This window comes from Eublepharis macularius, chromosome 9 (assembly GCF_028583425.1).
Source record: "Eublepharis macularius isolate TG4126 chromosome 9, MPM_Emac_v1.0, whole genome shotgun sequence".
NCBI classification, from domain to species: domain Eukaryota; kingdom Metazoa; phylum Chordata; class Lepidosauria; order Squamata; family Eublepharidae; genus Eublepharis; species Eublepharis macularius.
Genome location: NC_072798.1, coordinates 43,892,758 through 43,918,340, shown reverse-complemented (window position 1 = coordinate 43,918,340; position 25,583 = coordinate 43,892,758). Strand labels below are relative to the sequence as shown.

The 25,583-nt window shown below is 42.7% G+C and overlaps 1 protein-coding gene across 1 annotated transcript in view; it reads left to right on the top strand.

The window, feature by feature from the left end:
• The first annotated feature begins 12,317 nt into the window (after positions 1-12,317).
• LOC129336188 (solute carrier family 23 member 1-like) overlaps positions 12,318-25,583 on the top strand; it is a 94,512-nt gene continuing 81,246 nt past the window's right edge. Inside the window, exon 1 of the mRNA XM_054989237.1 lies at positions 12,318-12,372. The gene's annotated coding sequence lies outside the window, so the exon portion shown is untranslated. The remainder of the gene's footprint in view (positions 12,373-25,583) is intronic.

Genomic DNA, 25,583 nt, shown 5'->3' with positions numbered 1-25,583 from the left:
CTTTGTCCTTTCATCATAACATTTCATCAAACATTTAACTGTGATTGTTAATAATACATTACAGTAGTGTCTTCATATAGTTACTACATTCAAGTCACTATATTTATTTTTTATCCATTCATAAAATGGTGTCCATAGGGCTGCAAAATCTTCTTCTATTTGTCCTTTCATTAATGAAGTTAGTTTGTCCATTTCTGAATTTTCCAATATCTTCGCTATCGATTTTTCTCGGGGCATCTTCTCCACTATCAAAGAGGATGGAGCGGGATACATAAAGAGGAAGCAGAAGTTGTCCTTTTTGTTTTGTTCCTGGTAGGGAAGACACTGTGATCATGAAGGTGGTTTTTCCAGGGTGAGGCTCATCCATTGTATTCTGGGTGTGCTGACCTCCCAAATGCAGGAAACTTGACTGCATAATTTGTAGCAATGGAAAAGAGCAAGAGTCCAGTAACACCTATAAGACTAACAACATTTGTGGTAGAATATGAGCTTTCATGAGTTACAGGTCACTTCTTCCATTCATGAGCTCCATGAATGTGGTATTCCCTGAGTAGAGGTGCTGGAGAATTTTGTCCTTTGGCTTGGGCTCTGATGATGACACACAGATGTTAAGGAACTTGGTCATTCTCATCATTTGTTCCATGTAAAGCCTGAAGTAATCTGTAGGCGAAATTGGCTCCCTATCTCCAACATTGTCATCAGGGGATGGATCCAATGGCATATTTGGGCTCCATTTGGATCTATCTCAGTCTCTTGAGTCCAAAAGCTGGAAGGATGCCAAGGATCAAGGAGGTATTCACTGTGACATAGGGCATTAATATACTTTTGCTGAGGTCTGAACCAAAGTGAAACTGTATGGACCCAGGCAGTATACTTCTCACAAGTTGAGGGTACAGGGGGAGCCAAATAATAGGAATACCAAGAAGGGCACTGATGAGAGCAATGGCCCTGGTATGAAGAGGGCTTATGGCTCCAATGACCCAACTTCAAATGAGGTTGAATCACCTCACTCTCATCTCCTGATAATGTAGAGGATGGAGATCAAGACCAGATCAAGGGTGTCCTGGGTACTTTGATAACCTCTAGGTCCTCACCAGGGGCGGCGCAAGGGTCTGCCACGCTCGCGGCCGGCCAGCTGGGCGCCCCCACACGCGCAGGAGCGCGTGCGTGCACACCGGCCTGTGTGTTGATGTCACGCGTGACGTCATCACGGGAGCGCGCGCGCCACCACCGGCCCGATTGCTGCGGTGGGCGGCCTCCGAGCTCTCCCGCTCGGTTGCCTGCGCCGCCGCAGATGCCTGCCCGCGGTGGCTGCGCCTGGCCGGGGGCTTGTGCTGGCGGCGGCAGCAGCGCGGAGTGGGAGGGATAGGAGGCTGGTGCTTTGTGGCACGCGCTCGCTCCGGCACCCCGCGCCTGCGGCCACCGCCTACCTGGCCTTAATAGGCGCGCCGGCCCTGGTCCTCACTCATGGTCTCTGGATCTACGGTTCTCAGGTGGGAAGTCGCTGCCTTCTGCTTCTTGAGATGCTTCAATTTCATCTTGGTGGTCTTAGTAAGAGGCTTGGAGACACTGTGGGTTGGGCCACTGGTAACTAGAGAGCAGCACCACCCCGGTCACAGATCCAACTGTGATTAGACCTGCATTGAAGTCGAAGATGGGGCTCTGGAGGCTGACTCAGAGGGCTGCCTTGACCTGGAACAGGGTCAGATCCAACGCCACATTTGATGGGCCTGGATGGTTTGATGTCCCCGGGCCTGAAGGTGTCAGATCTGATTTCTCCATGCGCTCTACGGGGGCAGATAGCTTTGCTGCCAGACTACCGGAGCTGGATAAAGCCCTTTCCCCCAAGATTGCTTTCAAACAAGTGGCATTCTCTGCATGAGCTTTTGGTAGCATTTGCATGCCTTCACATTATGGCCTTCTCCAATGCAAACAAGACAAAGTGAGTGCCCATTAGTCTTTGTCATTTACATGCCGCATTTTGAGCACTTCTTAAAGAAGGCTTTGTCAGCCATAAAAAAATCTCTCTCTCCTTACAGTTTCAGCAGAAAATCAAAGAATTTAACTGAAGGAGACTTCCTGAACGATGAAGTTGCTATACATGCTCCTCTTAGATTGGTGGCAAGAGAACAACTGAGGAAACAAGGTGCTGCCCCTCCTGGAGTGTGGGTTGTTGGGTAGGAAAGATCCGTGTAAGTGCTCTGGGAGGGGAAAGTCCCCCCCTTCATGTTTCTAAAGCTACATGATCCTACCAATGAGCTAGCCTGCACATGCACAGTCCCATGTGGGACTGCACAGAAGACGGAAAATGAACTGCCTGTTTTTACATGGCTGTTTTTTAATGGCTTTTGTTGTAAACTGCCTCAAGCTAGTCTACAAAGATGCTGAATATAAACTTTCTAAATACAATGAATAAAAAATAAAACGGTCCAACCCTCTTACTACACTGCCTCTCACTAAACATCTAATGAAGCTTACAATAAGGATATGCCTCTGCCAATTATCTGTTGCTAGTCCAAATGTCAGCCAGTTAGAGATGCATTATCTAAACTTGGGGGCAATGTGTTTGTCTGGCATCTACTACTGAAGAATGATTTAAAGCTATTTGTGACACAATAAAAGGGATTTCTGTAGCAAAGCTGTAGGAAAAAGCAATTTTAGAGGGTTATCCTACTTCTTTGTGCAGCTTTTATAGTTACTTCTTTGTCATTCTCACACTTAACCTCTGGTGTTTTTCCTCAAATAGTCTAACTGCTTTATTAATCCATTTCTAGAAGTGAAGATATGGCACACACAGACTCAGTTGCAGGATGGGATCAGCATACAGTTTGCAATGTCCAAGTGGAGTAACAGCCATAAGAAATGGGGGAGGGATGATCTACTATAAATGTGCTTCCTACCTTCTGAGAGGATTCATCTGGAGGCAATAAGTGTTAGCCAAACTGCCTCAAAGATGGGGAATTAATAGGCAATTGGCATATATTAAGGGATCGTGACCTGTGTATACCAGGGTCAGAGTTCCTGGACCATGCCCAACAAGGGAGGAGACTAATACTTTAATGAATCAAAGCTTTTACTTAAGAAATCTTCAAGCTTACAGGGTCTAAGAATCATACACACATTCACTACAAGACTAGGAAATATAAGTGGGAAAAATATAGAGATGGTTGCAGTTGCATTAGCAGGAATATCGTTGGTGGGCAATACACACCTGTCCTGGCGAGAAGCAGAGATTCAGCAGCGAAGTGCAGAATGTCTAGTAGGATGCCAGCAACACACTAGGTGGGATGGGGTAGGAGGAGCGAGATGGAGGGAGAGATGGGTAGGGGAGGGACCTCGAGGGGTCTGAGCATCTCCCTTAAATAGCCAGTTTCTGTCCTTGGGCAGGACCTGGGGTGGGTTTCATGCCCAGTCAAATGGTTCTCAGGAAATTTAACAAAAGCAATTAATGTGCCACTTTGACAGGACACAAGATATCCCAGATGGATAATTTAGAATCTAGTGTTTTCCTTTGTGACACCTCAAGAGGGACAGGAGGGTGGAGGGAGAGATGGATGGGAAGTGATTGAGTTTTATGATAGTCCATGTTGACACTTCCAGAGGGATGAAAGAACGGGGAGGAAGAGCGGATGGAGAATGATCTGCATTTTATGATAATCCATTGCTTGATGGATGGAGGTGATTGTCTCGATTCAGGATTACCAGAGCCCGGAGGCGCCTTTTGTTCCTGGCATCTCCATATCAAGAGGCACATCTGGAAAACAGTTCGTGACAAGAAGCTGACATGTCATGGCTTCCACAGGAAAATAGTTGTCCTTTTAAACTCTCTCTCTACTGGTCCCAGTTGCTGTAGGGGTCTCAATGGTGGCTGGCATCTTGGCAAGCAGGCACATTGATCTGGGTGCAGAGTGACTCCTCCAGAGTGTTTGCAGCGAGGGTTGCTTGTGGGTACTGACCAGGGGGTGCCCGGCCAGTCCCAGGACGTTCCCTTCTTCATGCATCATATTGGCCTCTGTACCAAGTTATGCTTAGCTCATACAAAGTCCATATTCAGGTTGTGAGAGGGTGCTCTATGCAACATAGTGAGAAGCGCTGCTTAATCCTGGCCTGTCAAACCTGCCATCTCTTGGCTGCAGCAGCATTCCACATAAAATTGGGACTGTACCCCAGAACAATCCATGCAAGGGAAGTACATGTTAAAGCCCAGTTTTTCCTGTACAGTTCCTATTGCTACATAGATAATTGTGCGTTATCAAACATTTTTCAATCTAGTTTTGTCCTAAACAAGTTGTCTGTATCAGAGTTTGCATAGCCCAGATAATCCTAATCTGTTGTGGGTTATATTGATGATGTTTTTTATATGAAGTATGTGCCGCTCAGATTTTTCAGCATGGGCAACAAATTAGTGTGGGCAATTCATGTTGAATGAACTTTGCATGACAATGATGAACCTTGCTAAAATCTGGGGGCGTTAGTATTTATAATTAGCCAAGTGACATCTTTGATTCCAAAATACCCTTCTTCACTGCTTGTTCAAGAGTTGGAGTCCTTCATATCTTCTATAATAAGCAGAAGGCAAATCTGGGGAGAGATTGGGGTGGCAGGGCTTCATGGTCAAGGGAATGTCTCCTTGTTTCTGAGGTAAGTGAACAAACATAGAGGCAGATGGGACTGTGCCTGGTTTCAAAACAACCTGTGGGAAGATGTGGATTTCAGAGCATAAGGATTGCGCCGCCTCTTTCTGTAGATTTTCTTGACTCCTGTTATAAATAGAGCACATAAACAATAGTAGGAGATGTAGCTGGAGTTATAAAGTCTATTTGATTATTTACTTAAAGCATTTCTTGAGCTATGCTTTATTCTAAACATCCACTATTTGAGTGGCTCAAAGAGGAAGTGGTTCCAATAGTGCCAAGTCTGCAGAACTATAACAACAACAACAACATTAGATTTATAATACCGTCCTTCAGGACAACTTAGTGCCCACTCAGAGCAGTTTACAAAGTATGTTATTATTATCCCCACAACAAACACCCTGTGAGGTGAGTGGGGCTGAGAGAGCTCCAGAGAGCCGTGACTAGCCCAAGGTCACCTAGCTGGCTTCAAGCGGAGGAGTGGGGAATCAAACCCAGTTTTCCAGATTAGAGTCCCGCACTCTTAACCACTACACCAAACTGGCTCTCCCGGTTGAAATTGGTTTGGTACTACCACCATAGTTGTACCTCCTATGCCGATTGCTGTGGGTTAGCAGTGAACAATTGCATTCCCAAAAGACTCAGGTTTAGTGTAAAATGACATCCTCAGATCTCTCAGATGAATCACCAGATGGCCCCTATGTAGTGCACAGGTGAAATTATGATTGGTGAAACCGAAGTGTCCCAGACCTTCTGTTATATAGTTTAAGGATAATAGCTTGGAACAAACAAGTTCAGTAGGTAAAGGAAGTGTTTTAACTAGTTATATCTTGACCACCTGTAACATATATGTTATACTTTACAAATATAGTTAAGTTTGTATGGAAAGAAATGTTGGCCCAGTACCTTTGAAATCCCTGGTTGCTACATCCTGCCAGTGCCCCAGGATATGCACAACTGTAGAGGGTGGAAGCACGATAGTGAAGCCTGCGATTGTGCTTTAGTTTCCCAAAGTGATTCCTTTGCCTCTTCTTTTCCTGCTTAGCAGAGCTGGCTCTTCCAATCTTAAATTTCCTCCTTTGCTGTTGCCTAAAAGACAAGAAAATATGCAATGTGGTGACGCTATTTTAGCAGTAAGGCTACATTAATGCAAGATTTGATGACTAAATTTTGGGGTAGCTTACAACTTCACATGTACCCACCAATAAATTTGTGATAGTGTTATGTTTTAGATATGCAGCATTGCCTTGTTATGCCAAGTTTGTCTGTCTGGTTTAATGGCAAGGCCAAATATTCTGTAGAATGAGGTGCCTGTTGTAATGTTGCTGAGTGTGTTTGTGCCTCAGTGTTTGCTTCTCCAAATGCCACTGACATTGGTATATGTATACACATATGGAAAATGTGAAATTGCAGTGCCATGAGATATAATTAGGAAGAGTTAATAGATTTGTTTGATGTGACTATGCTAATGAAATGCTAGCAATAACCCCCCCCCCAACACCGACTTTAAAAAGCCTGTTCCATTGTTGATGTCATTCGCACTGACTTCAGTGTTAGGTGTAAAGGCATTTGGAAAGCACCTTGTCCTCTCAGCAGTTCTGTAAGACTGGTGAAGCTGAGAGACAATGATTGGCCTAACTAACAAAAACAACACCTGGGACTAATCAAACTAATCAGTAAACATTAAGTCACAACAATCTTCTTATATTTCAGAGTGCTCAGTGCGATAAATATCATAAATTACTCAAAATACAAAATTATCAATTCATATACAAAAATACATTTCCATCAAATTCAGAGATAAATATACAGATGTTATACAAAGACTGTATCCCTCCAGTAGAGTCTCTGAGTGATTGAGAAAAAGTCTCTTAATTGATGTAGTTAACGTTTGTTCTTCTCTTAAATACCGCTAACCCAAACACTGGAGACTCCCGCGTAGTTCACTGTTCCGTTGGTGTGCAGAAGTAAAAGAGGTGATATATCTTTAATTCCCTTTCAGGCAAAGAGCAGGAAACAAGTGACCAGGGTCCCAGCTTCCTAACTCGAAGCCGTGAGTAAAAAGTGAGACATCCACGTTTCTCAAACAGACAAAAATTATTTCTTATTCTGTTCTTTTGAATAGGTGGACTCCAAAGGATTTTTCAATAAACAAAGCTGTGAATGTGCCCACCCAGTACTATGAGAGAGCACTGCGCACTGCTGCATCTTGTGCTACCTTAACACATGCATCTTAGTTTTTGCTCTCTTGAGTGGTGAAGGTGTGGTGGGGAGTTGAAAAGAGAGAACACAAATTTTGTAGTGAACAAAAAATAAGCTTATTATTGGAACAATAAATTTCATATGGTCACAAACACAAGTTCTTAAACTTTCTAAGATTGTAAACATTGAACTCTTCAGCAGTACATCATCATACACATTGCAAATTAATTGTAGACAAAATTAGTATAAACAAATATCGTTGAGTAAAATCTTGTTTTGAAAATTATTTAATTCATTACAATAGATAAAATATTTAATTGGAGTTTTTCATTATCCCTCCAAAAAATTCACATTGAAATCATTTTTAAAAATTGGGGTGGAATTTTTCTTCCCGATTTTTTTGGTAAGCCTTCAGTTCTCTAGCCATCAGAAAATAGTGTTACCGATATAAGTTTAGATCAAGATGGGTGGCTGTATTAGTCTGTCTGTAGCAGTAGAAAAGAGCAAGAGTCCAGTAGCACCTATAAGACTAACAAAATTTGTGGTAGGGTATGAGCTTTCATGAGTCACAGCTTGTTATCTGAAGAAGTGAGCTATAACTCACAAAAACTCATACCCTACCACAAATTTTGTTAGTCTCATAGGTGCTACTAAACTCTTGCTCTTTTCTACAAATATATATTTAGTGACTTTCATATATTTGTCAGTGTAGATAAGCTCTACAGGTGGTGTATAGCTCTAACTCAGTTTCAACTTTGAGCCGCTTGCCTGCAGGTGGCAGCATTTGTTTAGTATTTGTTCAGTAAGTTGCATTTAGAAGAAATGTTTTGGGTAAAAAGCACTGTATGTTTAATACAATTACAGTGTGTCTGCAGTAACCAAGAAAGTAAAAGATGAAAACAAGCACCCAGTATTGACTTATTCTCCCAGCAGTGATGTGAAAATGGTTGTTTGGTAATGATGGGACTACAATATCCTGCAGAATTTTCCCAGACTTGGTGTCAGTGGAGCTGCTTAAGTAAAACAAATTTCTTTGTCAGTGTATGTATGAAAGCCTTTGCAAGCACCTTGAGCTCTGCTAAGAAACAACAACAACTATGTGTTTGTATACTGCCCTTCTAGACAACTTAGTGCTACACTCAGAGAGGTGAACAAAGTCAGTGTTATTATTATCCCCACAATGCAGCTGGGGAGCTGGCTGAGAGGAGTGGCTGATCCAAAGCCACCTGCAGAACTCATAGCAACACTGGGAGTTTAACTAGCAGCGTGCTGATTTGCAGTCCACCCACTTAACTGCTATGCCACAGCAGCTCTTGGATGTCATCCCATATAGGTACATGCATTTAGGTCACACTACACACCGATCATGAAAAGGAACAGAGGTGTTATTAGAACAACTTTAATACTAGTGCAATGGAAAAGTCCTAAGAAACAGTAATTTTTCTGAAGCAGGAAAAGGCTAAGCAATTTGAATGTACATTTTTGATAGAGGGGTGTGAGTATGGGTTGGTTTCTACGAACCATGAACACCTTGTGTTTACAGAAGTGGATCATCTCCCCTCCCCCCCACATTCTCAAATGGAAGAGAGGCAACTCGAAATTCCGCCCCCCCCCCCTTGCTTCAGCCTCCAACGCTGTGTGGGCTATTTTGTCGATAATGGTCCTCTGATCATTTGCTTCTTGGTGGTCCCCCTGCTGAGGCAAGGGGAAGTCTGAGAAGATCCATTTCCATGAATGTCTTGTGCTTTGTAGTTCATGGTATCCAACCCAGTATATATGGAACTGTGATTCTCTAACTGATAGTTTGAAATAGCAAGCTATTTTTAAAGGTAAAAGTAGTCCCCTGTGCAGGCACCAAGTCATTACTGACCTATAGGGGGACGTCACATCACAATGTTTTCTGTTCTGGGTGGTTTGCCATTGCCTTCCCCAGTTATCTACACTTTACCCCCAGGAAACTGGGTACTCATTTTACCAACCTTGGAAGGATGGAAGGCTGAGTCAACCTTGAGCCGGCTGCTTGAACCCAGCTTCCGCCAGGATCGAACTCGGGTTGTGAGCAGAGCTTGGGCTGCAGTACTGCAGCTTACCACTCTGTGCCATGGGGCTCGTAAATGAAATCTTGAAAGAATAGAACAACAATAATGAACTCTGTTAAACCGCAGAGAACGATTGTATTCCACACATTCCTCACATTGTAAATCAAGTACGGTGCGCATAAATGCTTGAAGGAATATTTGGTGAAATCCTATTTTAATACCCATTTCACAGAATTAATGCTGGGTTAAATAACTTCTGGTATACCAAAACCAGGAAAAACCACAGCTGAGTGTGCCCTAGCTCCAGGCCAAGCCCTGCCCACTCCTTTCCCCAAGTCCAGAAGTTAGGTAGATACAGAGCTGGGTCCCTAGGAACTGTGAACAAGCTGGCTTAATCCCTGGGCAGGTAAAATAGACGACTAAGATGGGACTGAAGTACTATGTAGGGATGACAGCAGCAATACTGGAAATGCCTGGTGGTTGGCTGTTGGGATTCCCAACACCCCTCCCCTATTCCAGCTCAATTGTTCCACTTACTTTAATGGTCAAAGGTTGGAAATAGCCCGGCTGTTCCACAGACAGATTCCAGAAGCAAAAAATAACTGGTGACCATTTATCATTCAAATGATCAGGGAAGCCAGTCCTAACTTCTGACCGGCTGTCCTATGACCTTTCCTAAGCACCCACTTCAGCTATGCCTCTGTATTCCTATGAACACCATCGTCCTCAGTTATATATATAATTTACAGAACATTTGCATACATTGTGTTCTTAAGGAACATAGTGACTAGTAATGGGATGGTGAGAGGCTTAAGGATTGGCAGATAAAGATTCCAGGGCACTGATGATGGCAACAGCAGTGAAAGGGGTCTCTTAGTGGACTGCAGGGATTTCAAAGATTTCCAGGCCAAATTGTTTGTTTGTGTGTTTTTAATTCTCTGGCTGGAGTTTTTAAGGTTGGGTTTTAATGTATAACTTTTAATGTTTGTATTTTATTACATTATTTTGTCATCTGCCTTGGCTAGTTCCCCATGAAAGGCAGCATAAAAAATTCTTAATATAACAAAACAACCAGAATATAACAATATAATCTCAATAAGTAAATATTTGTCTACTTAGAACTTACAAATGAGGATATCATGCAAGAATGGGAATAGATAATAGCCGTATGCTTTCATTGCCTTTGGACCAATGACCAATTCAAGGAGGCACGAAGGACTGTCTTCTGTTAGGGCTGTACCACCTTTGAACAAATCACTATTAGAAGCAAGTGTACATCCGAGTTGGTGGCAGAAGCCTTCCTCCAGACACACAAGTTTTCAATATGCACTACAAGTTTCACGTGTTCTGTAGCACAGTGGTTCAGCTGTGAATCAGCACTCTACTGGTTTGAATCCCACTACTGCCATGAGCTCAGTAGGTGGCCTTGGGTAAGCCACTCCTTTCAGCCCCAGCTCCCCAGCTGTATCGTGGGGATAATAATAACACTAACTTGTTCACCACTCTGGGTGAGGCACTAATCTGTCTAGAAGAGCAGTATATAAGTTTGTTGTTGTTTTTGTTGTGATGATGATGATGTACAGTCCAATAAGAAGGATGTATTGGTCACCTCCCTGAACGTTAGATAGGATGTAATAATAATACTGTTAAAGAGGAAAGACCTGAGATCCAGAGCTGAAGCAGCCCAAAACCCACAGTGTAATATATATTACCTGGACATTGGCTAAAGCATTCCATTCCTGGCCTGTTTGGATCAGGCCCAGATAGCTAGCAATTCTTCCTTGATCAGTTTTATTTGACAAGCTTTAACCCAGACTCTCTAGTGACTGGGTCTGATCCGAGTTATGTATGGAATCCAGAATTACTTACTCATCACTGTTTCCATTACCATGTTCAGTTCCTTTCAACATTCGGTCTCGCAGGCAACAAACAGCAAATGAGATGGACACAGTAATAATGATCACTCCGCTGATGAGAGAGGCTATGACTGCCACTTGGAAACCTTTGTCCAGCGGCTGTGGGATCACTAGGGCAATGAAAACAGAGTGAGCCTGTTATGAGTCGATCCTTCAGAAGAAATGGGCTTTAGATCGCAAAAGCTTAAGCTAGAATAAAATGCTATTAGTCTTTAAGGCAGCACAAGACTCCTTTTTTTACTTTTACTGCAACAGACTAAAATGAAATTGGTATGGATTTTGGAACTGACCTTTTCATTTTGAATGACAAGTGTCTAGCACAGAGAATGTTTGCAAGCTTTTTTTGATCAGCTTTTTGATGGCTTGAAGTGGCTTGTCTTCAAAGCCCAAGAGATAAGCTCTGAATTTAGCTTACCTTCACAATGTGGTGCAGGATGACTCCAGTAAGAGATGCTTCCTTTCAGCAAACAAGTCAGTTTCCTGTTGCCCACGAGCTGATATCCCTCTCTACACCAGTAGATGACAATTGAACCCAGGGAGATGCCGGAGCCCTCGTCAATATAAAGAAATCCATAGTTTGGAGGGAGGAGAGCTGTGCATTGAGCTATGATAAAATAAGGTGGAAATATATAGATTATTACTGAGAAGCACAAATCTATAAAGATAGATGCATTGAGCATGCATGTCTTATGTAGTCCAGCAAAATCATATTGGACAGGCTAGTGTGGGATCAGTCTTAATCTGTATGGAAGCTGCTGCTGATTTGGTGCTTTTTACACTTAACTAGGTATGTATGTAGAAACAGAACCTAGAAAAGGAAGTGGCGTGTCTGGGCTGCCTTCCCCCCAGTGTAGACTGTGCCTTCCACAACCCCCCTAGTCTGTTGCACAGAGCAGTGGGAACAGGCAAAAACAAAAGGTATATATAGTGTTTGTCTCCAATGCCCTCTCTTCTCTGGTCTCATTTCTAAAGTTAGGAAAATAAATCCAATGACACCAAGATCTTGGACTTTCTAGCAAAAAGCTGATTTTCCCATTGTTTCAACTAGTGCCTCTTCCGATGCTTGCATTTCCCTGATATGACTCTTTTATGACAAAGTCAAATATATAAAGAACATTAGATAAAATTAGAAAAAGGGGAATCTTGCTTTAATAGCAGACAAGTGAAGTTTTTGTATTGGTGTGAGCATGGTGCCATTGCAGATTTTAACTTGAAGCCAGTCATTAGACTGGTACCTGTACTGAATGTTCATTCAACAGGCTGATAATTCTTCACAGAGTCTGACTGTTTAGTAGTTAATGCATTGCTTTAAAACAGTCAAAGAGATTTTTTGTTTTCCATGAGCGTGTTTTAAATAATGCCCCCCTCCCCACAAGTGGAAAAATACTCCATATCAGTATGAGGCTTTACATTTTATTGTCTTTGTATTCGTGTGTAGACTGTGCTGTTATGTTGGCTGATCTTTGATCATAATAAATGGTGATGATGATACTCCTTAACAATACAGCGCTCATAAGAGAGTTAGCAGATTCCGTAGCTTACCAGCCGTGCTCTGTGTGCCAGAAGGACAGACTTACAATGGTATGTATGGTGGGGAGAATGGGGAGACATTCTGGTGTCTTGAAAACACCTCAGGGGAAGTAGTTCATATTATCTCTGCAGACCTGCTTCCAAAGCCATGCTTGTAGAGATAATATCAGTGTGTTGTGGGGGGGGGGGGATGAGTCTTGCAAGGGACAATCAGCAGTTAGATGCAGAAGCAGATACATCTCAATGCAAGCCGATCCAAGACCACTTAGAGTCTGGTTGGGGAGAAAATTATTAAAGCTTCTGGGAGGATATTTGTAATAAAAATGGATTGGTGGGGGAAATGTTCTAGCCCATCAGTTCCCCCCTTCAATTGCTTTGCAGTCCTTGCATTTGCCTTACAAAGGAGTTTGGAAATCCTAGGTTTTCCTCCTGTAGTTTAATATAGTTTATTGCATTTCTAGCCTGTCCTCCCCACGACCAGGCTCAGGAGCAGGCAACAACCTTAATAATATTATAATGACATAAACACAATATAAAATCAATAATATAATACAAGATATAAAAATTAAAACCAAATCCTAGTGGCAATGTGTGATGTTAATACACTTCATCAGGAATTCATTAGGGTAGAGCGTTCCATTCTCAGGCTGCTTCCATGCAGGTGTGATCCAGTTTGATGTTCAAACTGGGGAGGGGGGGTTGTAGCATCCACATGACATAATCCTCTGTTCATCCTGCTTCTGTTTTTCTTCTTTGCTGCAGTCTATCCTTAACCTGAATTGCTATGTTCCTTTTGGATAGTGTGCTTGCATGCTGTGTGAATTGAAAGGTGCACATTTTTTTCAGGTCCTTAATAATTGTTTCCATTTTGTTACCTTCCTCTCTATCTCCACCGCCATTTCCCATGCCACCAAAGGATTTTACACTTATTTTGAAGTTGGAAATTCACAGATTACTATAGTTTTGTAATAATTTATTGTCATGATCTAATTCATCTGAATCCTCAATTTTTATTTTTTAAAAGCCTTTACCTCTTTTCATTAGGGTGATACAAGGGGAAAGGCATTGGGGACTTTTCAGTGGGTATCCACAATGGCAAGGGCTAAAGATTTTTTTTAAAGCAGGTGTTGAGGCAAGGTAAGTGTGGGGAAAATTTCTGTGTAGGTGCCCCATTGACCCTGCAAATGCTTCTGTGGAAGCAACCTTAGTGCCAGTTATTCACCACCTCAATACTTTATTAAAATATAATAACAACAACAACATTTGATTTATATATTGCCCTTCAGGACAACTTAATGCCCACTCAGAGTAGTTTGCAAAGTATATTGTTATTATCCCCACAACAAAACACCCTGTGCAGTGGTGGGGCTGAGAAAGCTCCTAGAAGCTGTGACTGACCCAAGGTCACCCAGCTGGCTTCAAGTGGGGGAGTGGGGAATCAAACCCGGTTCTCCAGATTAGAGTCTCATGCTGTTAACCACTATGCCAAACTGACTCTCAGTATCAGTATCTCCCATAAGAGGAAAAATGCTATGGTACATGAATTTAAACTCCCTGTATAATAAATACTGCTTTTTAAAAAAGAAAAACTAAATTGCATCTCTAAAATAAATTGTATTGTTTGTTCTAATAAAGACCAGGTTTTTAGGTGACAATTCCGTAATATGTTCGCTAGCAGATTTGCACCATATCTACCCAAGATCATAGTTGGACTTGCCGTTAATACAAAATCATTTCTGCCACCTCCAACATTCAGAGTCAATATTTTGGTTAAAAAGTGCATTCTACTTGTGTAGAGAGTCTGAGAAAATGTATACCTGCGATACTCACTTGACAGTTAGATGTTAATATTGTAAATATTGTCAGTAGTACCTTACATGATCTAGCAAGAGTTTAGCAAGATGCACTCCACCATGATGGCAAGGCCTGAGGACACACAGACACTGAAGGGTACCTGAAAGGTTGCTCTGTGCAGTGGTCCCATTTGCAGCTTCTCTTAAGGATGACTTTATGCTAGTCTCCTCTCCAGAGATGGTGACTGTGGATTCAAGAGATTCACTCAAGGGAAATTCAAGGCAACACCAAGCTAGTAGGCAAAGGGCTGTATATTCTCGGAACCTTGGTTTCTTCATGTTACCGGGGCATCCTGTAGTTCTCCAAAAAATATCCAAAATATATGTGTATGTTTTCCTCTTGTTCATTCAAAAGCAGGGCAGGCAGCAATAAGCTGGATTTTAGGCTTTAGGAAGAAAGCCTATTGAATGTTTTCCAGAAACCAGCTGCTGTTTAACAGATTCTTAATACGTTGAACCCACTTTTTTCCTTGTTTTTTGGTAGTGGTGTGTAATATTCATTAATATTTTGCTTCCTCCTCCCTGCAATGTAGATCTTTGTGTTTTACTTGCTGACTTGGTTCTATTGTTGAAAAAACAGGACTTACAAAATGAAAGATAACAGTGTTATCTTTTGGAAACCTCACATGCATTTATATATGCTAAATAGTGCTGGTATTATTATTAGAAAAGATTTATTTTGAATAAGTGTCCGCAAATCAGGAATGTAAAAACCTAAACAACATTCACTCTCTGTGGATTGCAGGGGAAGACGCACATATAGACTGTGTTGTCTCACTAGAAAACCAATAATGCAGAGATGTTCTGAGTTTTCTACTTGCAAACGGCCAGGTTGTTGTCCTGAATATGTTTTGCCACTTTTTACAGCTCCAAACTGTCATAGGCAGGTTTGGGGATGGCTAGAGGCCAGTCGGGTGAAGGTGTTTTAATACCAGCCTGGTTCTTTAGCCCTTGGGTGTTTTGGAAATGTTGGGGGAATCTGCTTGTTGGAGATCAGGTAAAATGTTGTAGCAGGGAGGGGGAAGAATGATCACTTTTAATTCAGAGCACATCAGCATTTGCATTGGATACACTGAAGATTTTTGTGTATGTGGAATAGACGTCCTGTAGAAGAAGAGTACATTTCTTTGCAGGACTTACCTACATTAAGGGTGTATTTTTTCCAGAAGTAGGGGGAAAGAAGCTATCTTTTGTTGTTCTTTCTCCTTCAATGTGTTTTTGCTGCTCTCTGTGTGTATGTATCCATACACATTACATACTCATAAATAAGACAGTTGTTTATGAGTAGGCTTGCCACCTGAAGTACTCCAAAATAAGAAACCTCTTGTGAAAGTGTTAAAGAGGTATTAAGTGTGCCAGAACATGTGCACAGCAAAAAAGAACAATCTGCCTTCCTTATTAACTTGAATAAGAAAGCTGCATTTTAATACTAAATAAGGAGATTGTGACAAGCCTAATTGTGAGTAAGTATACCAATTTGCTGTGTATGGCAACAAATTGGTGGGTTTACTCTCAAGCCGATATAAATGGCTCAATGTTTGCCCCGAAGTAGCAAGCTGTTACTTTCCTCAGCCTCCTACTATGCTTCAAACAGATTCCGCACACGTTGGATGATGCACTTTCAATGCACTTTATCAATCCAAATCAGCCAGCGGAATCAGCCAGCTGCTGTCTTTGAGAGCAAAACTGCTGTTTATGAAGGCAACAAACCTGTTGTTGTGAAAAGAAATCTGTAGTCCTCCCTGCCTATAGATTTACAAATGAATCAGCACTATAGCATGCCATTTCACAGAACAAGGTAAAGGAAGATTCAGGTGTGAATTTGCTAGCAGGGAGAGAGCCAGTCTGCTACCTGAAACTGCAGCCTTGGACCCCTTCCCAGTTGGCGGAACTGCTCTTGAGAAATTGAATACACTCCCATATCTGTTCACACGTCACACACTAATGAATCCCCTCGCTAATGAAAGACTGGTTTTCCTACCACAGAACTTGGAAATGGAACACTGATCAGTGACTCCACCCAGCATGCTATGTGGAAAACAGCTGGTGTGGACACACCCTAAGACAGTGCTGCCTCATATGGGGCTCTACAGGAAACTCTGTTGAACTTCAGCGATAAGCTCAGTTGATTATCTAGATTTATCCGTTCTGCAGAGAAGGTTGGTGTGCTGCACCTTGGTCACACCTGCTATAGTACACTAAATTGTATTAATAACAAATTATGGTCCAATGTTTGGGGGAAGTGGATTTAGTTAGATAACCTGATGGTTTTGTCATTCTTACAATTACACAGGCTTTTTGCAAGAGAAATATGCAAAGGATGAGGCACTATGTAAGGATAAAATAGGCAGAAGCTATCAGTGGTCATTGAAAGACACATTTGTTTCAAAATGTACAAAATGAAATATTGTAGCTGACTAGGTGATAATAACTAAGTACATTACAGTAATTCTGAGAGCTTTTTGGTGCTGTTAGCAACAATCTTTTGAGTTCTATGAACTGAGCTAAGTGCTGAAATAATGAAACAAGAATTATCTTCTGAGGTAAATTAAGGGTTAGTTTGACTGGAACTATCTCAGATTGACTTGAGGCAGGAGGAACTGCCTTGGCAAGGGTGAAAAATCCCAAGTTGCCCATCCCAAGTTGCCCAGAGGCAAGGTAGAGGATAAAAAGATAGTAAGTAGATTCTTCAGGAAAAACTGGAAGGAAGAATATGGAGAGGAACTGGAGGCTGGAAGTGAGATGACAAACGATACAATTATAAGGACTTTTTTTCTGGCTGTTTCTGTGCTTTTAAAAACTGGCAGCTGCTGTTTCCCCTCTCTGTGTATGCTGAGAGAGGCTGCAGCTGTTATGTTCCTTCCAATTGTGCAATTTGTAGAAGCCCTGCTGGTGAAAAAGATAGCAACTCTGGAAACAGAAGGGGGGATGAGATTTGGACAAGCATGTAGGCTCAGTTTTCCTTCTGTTCCTGTGCTTTTCCATAGTAGTTTACATGAAGAAAGCAAGCAGATGAAGATCAAGTAATAGGGGAAGACTTTTCCTGCCTAAATTCTCTGTGCCTCTGTACATGTTCCAGTGTGTGCACATCTGTTTGTAAGAAAGACCACTTCCTGAATAAAATACGAGGTCTACATTGCACATTCTGCCATACAATCATTGAATGTACTGTAATTCAATGAGTGTGCAATCTGTAGCACTGGGCACACAACACATAGAAAGGGAGAAGAGGCATGAGCATGTTTGCCCCACCCCTTGCTATTGCAGTCTCATCAGCACTGTGCCCATGTGCAGAGGAAGTATGCATGGGGAGCAGGAATGTTCTGAAAACAATACCATCCATCATGGGGAGAGAATATGTGTGTGTACGCTTCCTCCATGCGTAGGCACAGTGCTGATGGGCCAGTGTTCATGTGGAGACAGGGCCGCTGCACTCATGCCCACTCTCCCTCTCTTCACAATTACTGAGCACGTATGCTCAGGGCAAGTACATGAAATATACACATTTGCTATAGCATGTGTACACAGTTTACGTCAACTGCTGTTAGACACAGTAGGAGAGCTGGAAGGTGGGCATAATCCAGCAGGCAGGTGAGGGAGCTTTAAAGCCAAGGGCAAAGAGACTTCCCAGGGACAAACGTAAGAAGATGTTTGTGCATTTAGAGCTGTCATCTTTTGGAATTCACAAATCTGGAAAGGGGTGAGCCACCCCCAGGTACAGAGCCCAACCAAGGACCAACCAACCTGGGACAGGATCAACGGAGTGAAGTGGTGGCATCCATGTGCTCATGGACAGATCTTATGGGACAAAGTCAAAGCCAATAGAAAATATAAAGGTGCAGCACTCTATACCTTCTCTCTCTCTCTCTCTCTCTCTCTGGCTAAAGCTATATCAGGAGGGAAAGGGAGACAGAAATAGCAGCCACTACAGTGTTTAAGGAAGCTGCTTTTACATAGGCTGAAAATCAAAGATAAAATTGGCTGCATGCCTAATACTGTAAATGTCATAAAGGCCTCTACTCCTCCTCACTGTGTTACAGGGGCAATCATGCTCCTGGTAATGTCTTTAAGTTGGCTGGTTCATGGTAGTCCAGGAAAAAGCATCATGCGGGCATCTCTTTCTATCATGTCCAGGCAGCTGATTCAATACCCAAGAGACCAGCTCTGTGACCCACTTTGGAGCTGGCATAGGCAGAGTCATATTTCTCTCCCTTCTGCTGCCGCCACTGGATTCCAAAATAGATTGTAGATCACCTGTGCAGCCTGCATGGGAGGAGACTCATCCCTACTCATGTCTCCACTGGGCTCCATGCCATAGGGTGGTCAACTCCATGTTGGGACATTTGTGGAGATTTGGTGACAGTGCCTGAGGAGGTGGACTTTGGGCAAGGGAGCTCAACGAGGATGTGATGCCAGAGAGTCTGAAGCTGCCATTTCCTCCAGGGAAATATCTCTGTAATCTGGAGATCAGTTGTCATTGTGGGGCCCACTTGGAAAGTGGTAACCCTGCCGTGGAAAGTGGTAACCTTGGCGGCCACATGGGCTTTATGGGAGGAGGCATGTATGCCCCTCACATCTGCTTCTGCTATCTTCAGGCAATGTGGGAGGGGGACACATTTGAGGTAGCAAAATATGCCCTTGTCACAACTGTGCCCCATACTGCTCTACAACAAGAGATAGGGAAACGGATGGCTGGTCCCACATTTTGGAGCAGCAGCAATATCAACTCACTAGAAATGTTCCTGATGAGCTAAATGGTTAGTTCAATCCTGCTGGCCCAGTTCAGTTCTGAGTTGTTCTGGTGAGATTTCTTGTGGGGCTGGATCAGACCAATAGTTCCTCCCGTCCAACATCTTGTTTCTCAACCAGATGCCCCAATAATGCCTATGGGTCAAAAGCCACCTTTATTGCTCCACGTACTGGTGTTTAGAGGATTTCTGACCCTGAACATGGGGGCTCCATGTAGTCATTGCGGCTAACGGCCATTGATGGACATAACCTCTATGAGATTGTCTAGTCATCTTTTAAAGGCAACTAAATCGGTGACTGCTACGGCAGTGAATTCTCCAAGTGAATTACTCTTTGAGTGAAGAAGCACATGTTTTGTCTGTCCTGAATCTGCTGCCCATCTTCACTGGGTGCTCCAAGTTCTAGAGCAGGAGAAATGTATCCCTATCCACTTTTCCCTCCTCATGCATAATTTTATAAATGTCTATCATACACCCCTTAATCATCTTTCCCCTAACCAAAAAATCCCCAAACTCTTTAGCATCCTTTATAAAGAAGATGTGCAGCCCCATTTAGACCCTCCATTTCCCATACTACAATAAGCTTAAAATGATAGCCAGACCTGTAACTCAGTATTCCAAACTCAGGTGGACAATAGATGCACAAGGACATTGTGATATTGGCTAATATATTTTTCAACTCTTTTCATAATGGTCTCCAGCACAGACAGGAGAAGACAGAGCAAGCTCGTTTGACTATAAACCTGGGCAGGTTTGCTCCTGCAGGCCCTGCTGTTATGTCGAGAAAGCAAATGTCTGAGTGGATGCAAAAAGGTGGGGCAACAGAGGGAAAAGAGCAAAAACACGGTCCTTTCTTCCCCCACCTAGCAGAGTTCCAGCCTGGGATTCTCCCTGCCCCAGAGCTAAAAGGAAGGCGCACAGGCATGCAACAGTCCTTTCAGGAAGTCTCTTGTACATGTTCTAAAGCAAACCAGGAGTCTGTTTACGAGGCCGTTATTCAGTCTGCACATGAAAGTAAAATGTTAGGCTTTTCCCACACAGGCGATTTTTGCTGGTTCAGGCCCCATACTGCATGATTAACTCCCCTTTCAGATTTCAGAGCAGCATTTTCAAGGGTTCTCTTCAAATTTTCTTCTTGTGCTTATTCCCTAATGTTCTTCTCAATGCAGTTTTGGTTGTCTTTTTCAACCACACAGAATTTTCCTTCCCCCCCCCCCCTGTGTTCTGCTGTCCCCTCCATCTGCAGACCATTTCTCGCTGATTGGTCTCCATCCTCTTCTCAGCTCCTCCCTCCCTCTTTCCTCCTCCTCCTTCCTCTCATTCTCCAACTTTCCCAAGGCTCACCTTTTTTGGAAGAAAACTTAATGATATTATTACACTGTAATGTTGCTATTATTTTGTCAGTTTGCCCCACCAGTGCCGGACTTTGCTTCCCAGCTGAGTCAGCCTGGTCAGGCTCCCCAGTTGGACCATGGGGGGAGGGGGTCCTAAATTATAAAAATGTCTAGTCAGACCATGTCTGCTGTTTATCAAGGGGATTTTTTTTAAAAAAATCAAACATAATGACGTTATAACATCATAACAATGTAACAATATAATGACAGAGTTACTTTTTGTTGTGGTTACATGGATCTCACTTCAAAAATTAGTTATCGATACTTTTTGGGTAAAATGTTCTGTGTTTAAAGTTATTCTGCACCAATACTGCATGCATGCCATATTGGGTTCCCTTTCCATTTCATTTCTCTTTTGTTTTTGCTTTTTTTCTACTGCTAATGTCTTAGTGCCGGGTAATTCTGGTTGTCATAACATCATAACATAATAGCACTTGACTTTGCTAAATTACAATGGCGGGAACAGATCTAGCAACCTAAGATAAGAGGGAGTCCTGGTTCTGGGAACTCGTTTCCTTTGGTTTAGGCAGATCCCCACTTTATTGGAGGCTCAGATCTAGGGGCGTGTTTTGTTTCAGTTTCAGTTCTGAGGATTCCTGAAGAATTCTGTTCCATTACTGCTTTGTTCTGGTGGAGCGTGCCAGCTTGGATCTGATCCATTTGTTTTTGTTTCTTCATTTTCATGAGTTTCAGCCTATTGTGCCTGCATTGGTCGCAGATGTGCAAACACATGCTGTTCTTTTCAGGGGTGGGTGGAGAATGAGGCTGTGGGGCAGCTGTTTTTGCATGCAATGGCACTGAACACAACCCTCCCTTTAAACCGTCAACCCACTGAGTTTGAGAGCACACAACAATGGGGTTCTGTGTTTATGAACTCTAAGGAATATTTGGGGAAGATGCACATCCAGGAGAGTGTTGCACAGGGCAGCTGCACACACATGCACACACTGTTCTTTTCAAGGGGCGGGGGGGGGGGGGAGTTGGGAAAACTAGGCTCCATTTGTGCTTAACCATAAACCACATCATCCAAAAACCCATTGATCCAATGAGTCCACAAGCACTTGAAAGCTCACACAATTAGACCCCAAAGAAGGCAAGTGTTGGTGGGAGCACACAATGGCGGGAAACTTACTAGCAAAGTGACACCGGCATGTTGCACAAGCAGGAGAGCACTCCATTGCCAACTGGCACAGCACAGTGAAATGTAAAACAAATATTCCTGCTTTAGTGACAAAGCCTTCTGTTATGCCATGTTTCCCTTTGCCTTGTAGTTTGGTTTCCACAATAAGGCACAGGCAAATCCTCCTTACCTTAATCTGCTTTGCATCAACCTGGGACTCCCTATTTTAAACCCACTGGCCACCACCTGTCTTGCACTGTGTGTAAAAGTATGCAGAAAGGAAGTGTTAGATGTTGGTTTTTCCTTCACTGGAAGGGAAGTAAAGGGAGGATGGCATTGGGCATAAAAGCATACAGAAAGGGATGGTGATGGCGATGCTGGTGCCAATGGTGCCAAGTGGTCTGCTGCTCTCCTCCATGGGGCAAAGCAGACCTTTGCGATTTGATCTCTACAGGCCACTCAATGCAAATGCCATTGCCCAGGAAGTGCTGAAGAAAATACGCACTCATGCGCGCTGCCCTTTCAGCCAACAGAGTCAACCCTAAGGGCTCAGTCTCTCCCCTTTGGATCCAATTGGTTTCATGATGAGTGCAGACAGACTTGCCATGAAGGAAAACAAGATGCTGCCAGACAGCCCACCACTAGTCTGCCTGCAAGGCCACTGCAGGAATAAGAACTGAAATGAAACACACACACTTTTTGGCAGGGGAGGGTGTTTGTTACAGCCCTATTTCCTGACCGTGTTCTGCCATCATGGAAATCACTTTAATGAGCTGAACCAGTGATTTCTGTGTGTATTTTCAGCTCCTTATGCACACCTCTACTCAGATCTCAGCAAAAGATTGGCATGCGCACTATAGGGTTTTAATGTTTGTATACTTATTATATTGTGTTGGTTTTTAATCTTTGTATTTATATTTTAATACTGTATTGTATACCTATGTTGTAAACTGCCTGGAGCACTAGCCATGGTGGCAAGGAGGTATAGAAGTTAAATAAATAAATAAACAAACATTGATGGGGCATATGCAAAGATAAAACAAAAGGGTGGTGGTGATATGATGCCCATAGTGATACCAACAATGACGTCCACACCTCACCACATAATACTCTTTATTTTATGGCAGTGTGGACAAAAAGAGACAGCACCCACACAAGATTAAAAGCAGCACAAGGAAAGTTAAGGCGCTAAAATAAATCTGATCCTTGAGGAGTGAACACTCAAAAAGAGAGGAATAAATTGCCTATACAGAAAAGGCCTTTAAATGGTATGTGTGCTTGCACATGCACAGCGCTTTCCCCTTAACCTTCACCAAGACCTATCGCCTTGGGTTTGGGATGGGGTGGGGACAAAGGGATGCTTCTGGTCAGAGGATATAACTTAAAGAATTGAATCCTAGCACCTCTCACTTTTAAGGTTTTCTCTAATAAGTATTTCCACATTTAGCCTTGTATATCTCGCTGGATCTCTGCAAAGTTCTGCTGTTGTGCTTCTGTTTGGTTACTGTTGCTTTCCATGAGTCAGGGGAGGAAGCTCCATTCCCATACCTCCAGAGAGTGTGCTGGTTATCACATGATACGGTGATAGCATGATTCCTAGGACTTGGTTTGGGAAGGATCTGGGGCAACAGCAGTTGTTCGTTGTGGGAGATCCACCTGCCTCAGTACTAGTACACAAATTTTGATGTGTGTTTAGGCAATGATATACAACGCACCTGCCTTGTTCTGTTAAGACGGGAGTGGGTGCTTGGGATGAATGATTCTGCTCTATAGGGTGACTTTGCTCTGTGGGGAAGTGCAGGGGGGTGATTAGAAAGCAAGTATTTTTCTCCTCCATCTAGTACAGAAGCAGGTAGAATGCACAACTTTTCTTTTTCCTGAAAACACAGACACGGTTCAAATGTAAAGGCAAATCATGGCTTGGCAATCAGAAATACCTCAATTAATCCTTCCTTCCTTGTTGGGTGTAGTCTGGGTTCTCTCCTCCACTTTTCACTTATCACATATGATTAGCCAAAATGAAGCTGTCTTATCCCGAATTCAGTATTGTCTACTCTGATAGGCAACAGGGTCTCCAGCAGAAGTCTTTCAAATTACCACCTACTTGATCTCTTTATCAGGATATGATTGGGAGTAACTCTGGGTCTTTTTGCATGCAAATCAGGTATGCTACTGAGCCATGACCTCTTTCCTCACACTGTGGTGAGATACTATGGTCCTGACCCTAACCCTCTTACCCCAAAACCATGATTTGCAAATAGACTTCAGAGTTTCAAGTCAGAATTTGGAATCAAGGTGCTAACTATACGTTGCCAACTTAGACATCATGGGAAATTATAAATAGCAAAAACTAAGGTAGGAGGAGGAAGGAGTGCACAAGCCAAGGGTGGTCCTATTGATCCCCAAATCACAATTTGGTACATCTTAACTGATTCATAGAGTGCATCTCTTTTTTAGAAAATCATACAACATGCACACGGCACTTTTGAAATTGTGTGCTGTAATTAAACATGCAGCACTTTTAAACTAAAAAATTATAGTGTCAAAGATTTACAGGCCAGGAAAAAGTAGATCAGACGCCATGACCCATTAATAAAGCTGTTTTGTAAGTTTCCCCCTAGTCTCAACCAGACCAGGTGTGTGCCCCTGGCTGTCATTAGAAGTCTGGAGTTTAAGTTACTCCCTTCTGTTGCTGAATGTTTATAGCAGCTCTTCTATCAAATCCCTCATTGCATTCTCTGGTAAATTACTTGAAGTGCATTAGCTAAATGCTTGTTTCATAAAGAGGACCCATGTTAAAAAGAGCAGGGATGTGAAACAGTGAGGAAATGGCTTTCTAACATGCCATTGTAGTTTCCCATGCACGAGCAGGTCAAGATGATCCCGATTTTTAAACGTTTTTTATGAGACCTGTTTTGGTCCGTCTTTATTTTTGATGCCACTATTTCCATGCGATTATCTACCATATCAATGCATGTGGAGACTTTTTGTGCTTTTGAAGTGCCCTCCCACAAATCTCTGATCCCTCCTCTCACCATTACTTCTCCCACACATGCATCTGGCTCACATGTGCAATCGTATAATTCGCCCCCTTTTTTACTTTTTCTGAACAGTCCTTGACTATTATGATGTATACAAAGGGAATCATACTGTAGTGCTTGCTACACTGGATCATTCAGCAATCAGACTATCAGTCTATGAACAACATTGAGAACCAAATGCCATTTCTGATTTTATTTTAAACTAGCAATAAGGCCTGTTGCTTGCAAAAATAATATATAATATAATATGTTTATTGCTTTTCCAGCCGAAGCCATAAGCCATACAAACACCAACAAAATGAAGATAAAGAAACAAGATTTTCATGAGTTTAGATAGTTTAAAGTGCAAAAATACAATGGGTCCTAGCAGCACTTCCCCCCATATCTTCCCACCACAGCATCAGTCAACAGGGGGATCAGGGAAGAGAGCGGGGGGGCCCTACTCCTCTGACCTCTCGGCTGCCACTTGGCTTGTGCGCAGCCCTCCCAAGGCCCCACGGAGGCAGTGGGGAGCCCTGCCCCTGCTGCTGAAAGGGCCAAGTAGTGCCCCCACTGCTTGGAAGGGCATTGCTACCATGACTCACTTCTTATCTCTGCGTACTGCACCTCTGCGGGGATAAGGAGTGAGTGGTGGGGAACATGGTTTGCCTTTTATATAGTAGGCTATGGAATTGCATGATCACACTGCTCTACTGTTCACATATTTATTAAACACTTCTGCATTTAAAATTTTGAGTGGGAAATCAACAGTAGAGAATGGAGTACTATGCATACCCAGTTTCTACAAAAGCTGAAAGACAAGACAATGGTATAGTGCAATTCTGCATGTGCTTAAAAAAAGGGAAAGTTGGGCAGGAAAGCACCAACATCTTTTGTGATGAGGCGCAGATAAAGAACGTGTTTTCTCTCTGCGGACCTTTTTTCTGATACACATTGGTATAACATTATACCAATATGACAATTTTTTTTTGTTTAAAAAAGTTGCCAATACTCATAAGGTTGTTCTGATTTCCACCAATTCCATCCTCAGGATTTGGGAGAGCCCTGAAAAAAAGTGCTAGTACTAAATACCAGTGAGTGCTGTCACAAAAAGCCCTGGATATAAC